This window comes from Pinus tabuliformis, chromosome 4_2 (genome assembly GCF_031772625.1).
Source record: "Pinus tabuliformis cultivar Carrire ecotype Pingquan chromosome 4_2, CPIR1, whole genome shotgun sequence".
Taxonomy (NCBI): Eukaryota; Viridiplantae; Streptophyta; class Pinopsida; order Pinales; family Pinaceae; genus Pinus; species Pinus tabuliformis.
In genome coordinates, this window is record NC_142304.1 from 980,690,072 (window position 1) to 980,696,630 (window position 6,559).

Genomic DNA, 6,559 nt, shown 5'->3' on the forward strand with positions numbered 1-6,559 from the left:
GAAAATTTCTTTGATTGTTTGTTTCTAAGATATATACCCTTCTTAGTGGGACTAGCAGATAAAAAAGACACTAGTTTTCTCGGAAACAATTGGTCCAGGAGGTCATCGATCCGTGGGATTGGGTACCTATTACGGACAGTGATCTTGTTCAATGCCCAATAGTCAATATAGAGTCTCCAAGTCCCATCCTTCTTTTGTACCAAGACGATCGAGCTCCCACAAGGTGATGAACTCATACGGATGTGCCCTTTCTGCAACAACTCCTGAATTTGCCTCTTGATTTCATCGTTCTCCATAACGTAGCACTGATAGATTGGTCCATTGGACAGCGGTGCACCTGGGGTCAGATCGATGGAGTGCTTGACCTGACAGTGCAGAGGAACCCCTATGGGGGAGGTGAAGATGTCCTCGTACTCCTCCATTGCCTTTTTCATCTATAGGTGTCATGCGAAAGGGCCTTGTCTAGAGGTCGTGGCCACCGTCTTCTTCTTTCCTTGAGGGTGTATCATCAGGAAAACAAATTTCTCGGTTTTGGAAAGGAGCTTACTACATTGTTTTGCAGTAACCAAAGAGATGGTGGTAGGCAGTGCTACCTCTGGTATCCTGTACAGCTTATTTCCCAAAGTAACAATAACAACACAGGGCCTTGATTCATACACATCATGTCGCTTCCACAAGTATGGTTGTCCTAATAATACATCACAATCATCAAGGGGAGCAACGTCACACAATACCTCATCTGTGAAGGGCTTGGTGTTATATGGAAGGTGACACTGCTAGCTTACGCGAAGATCTCGTCCTTGGTGAAGCCACCCAATGGTGTACGGTTGTGGATGTGTTGTGGTCGGTAAGACCAGCTGCTTCATGACCTCTACCGAATGAGGTTATTTTGGCTCCCACTATCGAGAATGAACTGTAGTGGGGAGCCCTTCACCCACATCTAGGAGTGGAAGAGACACTCCTCCTCCTCTAGGTCTTTGGGTTCCTCCTTCTAGATCTTTGTGGTGGCAATGGTGGCATTAGGCTCCACATCGATAATCTACTTCCCTTTGTCATTCCCCTTATTGGGTTCTGACTCAGAGTTGGAACATGCATTTGATTGTGAAACCCTTAGCTCAGCCACCAATGACTACTTGGCCTGACACTCACTTGTGTTGTGAGTGGAGCTCTTATGGAACTCACACAACTTTCCTGTGTCCTCTTTCAGCTTCACGGCGCTATTCTTTGATTGTAGCTTTGGCAGGATGTCTTGGGTCACCCCGCCATGGCTTTGTCCTTTGTTCTACGGCTTGGGGGTACCTTTCCCTTGCTTCGGATTCACAGATCCAAAGTTTCGCTTCTCTATTTAAACTTTTGCTCAACCTTAACGGCATATCTGTATGTCGTGCCAAGCGAGGAGATGTTCAAGAATTATATTTCTTCTTGGATGTGCTTGTGTAGGCAGTTGCGGTATTTGAGTACCAAATTCTACTCTGAATCCTTGATACCCAACTTTGTGCGAAGGGCATGGAAAATATTGGTAAACTCCGGCACGTCGTGGTCCCTTCCCTGCCACAATGTGGTCCACTTTATGTATTGATCCTCATAGCTTACGACAGGGTAGTATTGCTCCTTGATGGTAGTCCAGAATGAATTCCAAGTGGGTCTGACTGAAATTAGTGAGCCTGTACTTTCATCCTTCTGTTTGCAGTAGGTTTCCCACTAGTCCTTAACGTGGGGGGCTACTTTTAGAAGAGCGAAAATAATCTTTTCCCGACTCGAAAAATCATGAAAATAAAAAATACCCTTCTAGAAAATTTAACCATTTATCTACAGCATTTGTGTCTATTTGACCCTCGAAGATGGGGATTTCAACATTAACTTGTACCTTAAAGGGTGTGGCTTTTCCAGAGTAGCTGTTGGAAGCTGATGCGTCGCCTCGGGGTAATCGCTGAAGGATCTGGGCAAAGTTATCCATCATCATGTTCCTTTGCCACTCGAGGGCTTCTTCGAGCAAGATTTTGATAGGATCTCCTGCTCCCTCGCCTTTCTTTTCATCTACCAAGGGAGGCCATTGGGATTTGCGAGGGATTTGTGAGGCTGGTCTTGCAAAGCTTCGACCAGCTCAAGCCCTAACTCCTTATATCCTGACCTCGTTGGGGACATGCAAAGAAAAATAGAGAAAAAGAAAACCGATCTAATACCACTGATCCGAATTTAAACAGGAATGCAACAAATTACAGAGATAACCATAAATATAGAGATGCAGTGAAAATAATACTTCATTTCATTATTGTAAAATACTGAAATATGCTTACAAATAGAAATGGAAATAAACCAGCTAGGGTGATGGTAGCTTATCTCTGAGAAGAGATGCGGTGGCTACATGCCTCTGAACTGTGATACAATGAGGCTTGAAGGCCTATTTATTGTTGAGAAATAATGAAAAAAACCCTAAACATCCAAAAACCTAACCCTAGAAGATGAAACACCAAACTGTGGGCCCTGTCTGGGTAAATTGGTACATCAACTTCCCAGGGTCGTAGCTTTGCCATATGATCTCCTTTTGACGTGCACAATATCTAGGCAGAAAGATCTATCCGAGAACTACAACTTTGGGAAGAGAAACATCAATCCATGGACCCATGTTGCTCTCATTTTTCCCAAAAAACATTGTTTAGGGTCCAAGTGGACTTGGCGGGTCAGCACCAATATCCACCTGGATCATTCCTCCCCCCTTAGGAAGCAATGGTCCCCATTGTGTTGAGTTCCTCCATGAGATGAGGAAACTTCTGCTGAACTTGGTCCCTAGTGAGCCACTTGCCCTGCTGAAGGACTTGGCCTGCTTTGAAAATTCGGTACAATTGGATATTTTGCTGGCGAGTGTGCTTGATCTGTGTGTCCATGATTTGATCAGTTGCAGCTTGTTCCATGCAATCTGGATTTAACTCTATGGTTGTGATTTGTTTTGCAATGTCGGATGTGTCTAGTAATGGTGGAAAGTGTGGCCGAAGGCAGTCCACATTGAACACTAGGTGCAGGGAAAGGAATGGGAGAATGATGAGCTCAAATGCTTTGTCTCCAACGACCTTGGTAATGGTGTAAGGACCATATCGGAGTGGTCTAAGTTTTCGATAGGCTCCGGTAAGGTGTTCCTTTTTCAAATGAAACCAGACTTTGTTGCCCACCTGAAACTTGTGTGGCACCCGATGTTGATCATGTCGCTGCTTGTACTTGGCATCTAATTTCTCCAAAATGTCATGGACCTATTGGTGAATATGTTGGATGTGCTTAATGAAGTTGTTTTCCTTATCTATTTTAGACTGGACATGAGCTGAATCTGCATGAGTAGCTGCAAATGGCATGGCCACATCAATGGGACATAGTGGCTAGAATCCCAAGCCCACCTGAAAAGGGTTGTGGCCAGTCGAGCTGTGGAGAGCCTGGTTGTAGTTGTGCTAAACATAGGGGAGGCTCTCATCCCATGTGCGTGGATGCTTTGAGTTTCACACGCACAGAATGTGTATGATCATCTTATTCACAACCTCTGTCTAGCTATCAGTTTGAGTATGGAAGGCTATGGACTTACTGAGTTTGGTGTCCAGGATTTACCAGAGGCTGGACCAAAATGTATTGAGGAACCTGCAGTCTCGATCTGAGATGATAGATTGTGGGATCCCAAAGTGTACCCATACTCGTTCAAAGAAGAGTTTAGCAGTGGCTTCTGCTGTGATATTCTTCTTGCAAGTCGCCATAATGGCCATCTTCGAGAACCTGTCGACGACCACGAAAACACAGTCTTTTCCATGCTTAGTAGAAGGAAGGCCCAACATGTAATCCATGGAGATGGATTCCCAAGGTTGACTAGAGGTAGGAAGTGGGGTATAGAGGCCTTGCTTCTTGATGGTCGGTTTGGCAATGGCCTAGGCAGTGCATGATCTGATGTATTTCCCGACATCTTGTCGAAGATTTAGCCAATAGAAATACTTATGTAGTACTGCCACCGTTTTCTCGACCCCAAAATGCACAGTAGCTCGACTATAGTGTGATTCCCAAATCATCTTGGCACGCTCGCTTGAAGGAACACAAAGGTGACCCAAGTGGCATAACAGGGCATCCTGGAGGTGAAAATCTGGAACATGCTGACCCTCCAAGAGTGTATAGTATGTGTGGCCGAATTCTGGGTCCCTTTCGTAGAGAAGTGGCCAATCAGAAGTCTCATGCCCACAAGAGTTGAGGACAGTGGTTAACGCCATGATTGGTGGTCGACTGAGGCAATTTGCAACATTATTGGTGCTGCCCTTCTTATACTTGATATTTAAATGGGATTTTTGTAGGTATGTGGACCACTTCTGATGGCGATCATTCTGCAATTTCCCTTGGGTTTGTATGAACTGCAAGTGTCAGTAGTTTGTGTGGATGATTGTTTCCTTCCCGAAAATGTAATGCTTCCATTGTCGACAGGCCTGCACAGTGGAATACATCTCTTTGTCATAAGTGGGATACTTCCGGACTGTGTCTAAAAGTGTCTCACTATGATATGCCACTAGATGCCTGTGTTGAGTAAGGACTGCCCCAATAGCATATTCAGAGGCATCTGTCTCAACCTCAAATGGTTGTTGTAAGTCTGGTAATGTGAACACTGGTGCTGAGCAGAAGCAATCTTTCAACTTTGTGAATGCATTTTTTTGAGACTCAGACAAAAATAATTTTTCATTCTCTCCTCCCTTGGTGACTTGACTCAAGGGCCAAGTGATATGAGAAAATCCCAACACAAACCTGTGGTAGAAGTTGGAAATACCTAGAAAGATGCAGAGCTCTGTTAGAGTGGTTGGAGATGGCCAATCCTAAACGATTTGGATCTTGGCTAGATCCACATGCGCCCCCCATTCATCAATAATGTATCCCAGATACTGAACCTGGGTCATGCCAAAAGTGCATTTCTCCAAATTGGCACATAACTTGTGTTGCCGTAGTGTTTGAAGAACCTGTCGGATGTGGTGGAGGTGCTCTTCCCAACTCGTGCTGAAGATCAAGATGTCATCCAAGTATACCACTATAAATGAGTTGGTGAATGGTCGCAAGATGTCATCCATTAGCCTAATGAAGGTTGCAGAAGCATTCGTCAATCCGATAGGTATCATCAACCATTCGAAAAGGCCCTCCGTGCCTTTGAAGGTAGTCTTCCACACATCGAAGGGTTCGATTGGTACCTGGTGATATCCTGACTTCAAATCGATCTTGCTGAAATATTTTTCCCCCTTCAGTTGGTCCAGGTGATCATCAATCTATGGGATCAGGTACCTATTATGCACAGTGATCTTGTTTAGCACCCAATAGCCAATAAAAAGTCTCCAAGTCCCATCCTTCTTTTGTACCAACACGATCGGGCTCCCACAAAGCGATGAACTCAGATGGATGTGACCTTTCTACAACAGTTCCTAAATCTGCCTCTTGATTTCATCGTTCTCCAGAATGGAGCACCAATAGATTGGGCCATTGAGCAACAACGCACCTGGGGTCAGATCGATGGAGTTCTTGACCTGACAGTGCAGAGGAACCCCTATGGGGGAGGTGAAGATGTCCTCGTACTCCTCCATGACCTTGTCCATATGTAGTTGTCGTGTGGAGGGGCCCTGTCTGGAGGTCGTGGCCATCATCTTCTTCTTTCCTTGAGGACATATCATCAGGAAAACAAATTTCCTGGTTTTGGAAATTAGCTTACTGCATTGTTTTTCAGTAACCAAAGAGATGGCGGTAGGCAGTGCTACCTCCGGTATCATGTACAACTTCTTTCCCAAAGTAACAATAACAGCGTAGGGCCTTGATTCATACATAATATTGTCGCTTCCACAAGTATGGTTGTCCTAATAATACATCACAAACATCAAGGGGTGCAATGTCACACAATACCTCATTCGTGAAGGGCTTGATGTTGTATGGAAGGCGACACTGCTGGCTTACGTGAAGATCTCGTCCTTGGTGAAGCTACCTGATGGTGTACGGTTGTGGATGTGATGTGGTCGGTAAGCCCAGCCGCTTCACGACCTTTGATGAAATGAGGTTCTTTCAACTCCCGCTGTCGACAATGAACTATAGCAGGGAGCCCTTTACCCACATCTAGGAGTGGAAGAGACGTTGCTCCTCCTCTGGGTCTTCACGTTCCTCCTTATATATCTTCATGGTGGCAATGGTGGCATTGGGCTCCACATTAATAATCTGCTTCCCTTTTTCATTCCCCTTTGTCGGGTTCTGACTCAGAGTCGGAACATGCATCTAATTCTGAACCCCTTAGCTCGGCCACCGGTGACTGCTTGGCCCGACACTCACTTGTGTTGTGAGTGGAGTTATTATGGAACTCACACCACTTTCCCGTGTCCTTTTTTGGATTCACGATGTTGTTCTTTGCTTGCAGCCTTGGCGGGTTGTCTTGGGCCACCCCGCCTTGGCTTTGTCCTTTGTTCTGTGGTTTGGGAGCACCTTTCCCTTGCTTTGGATTTGCAGATCCAAAGTCTCGCTTCTTCTATTTAAACATTTGCTCGACCTTGACAACATATTGGTATGTTGTGCTGAGTAAGGA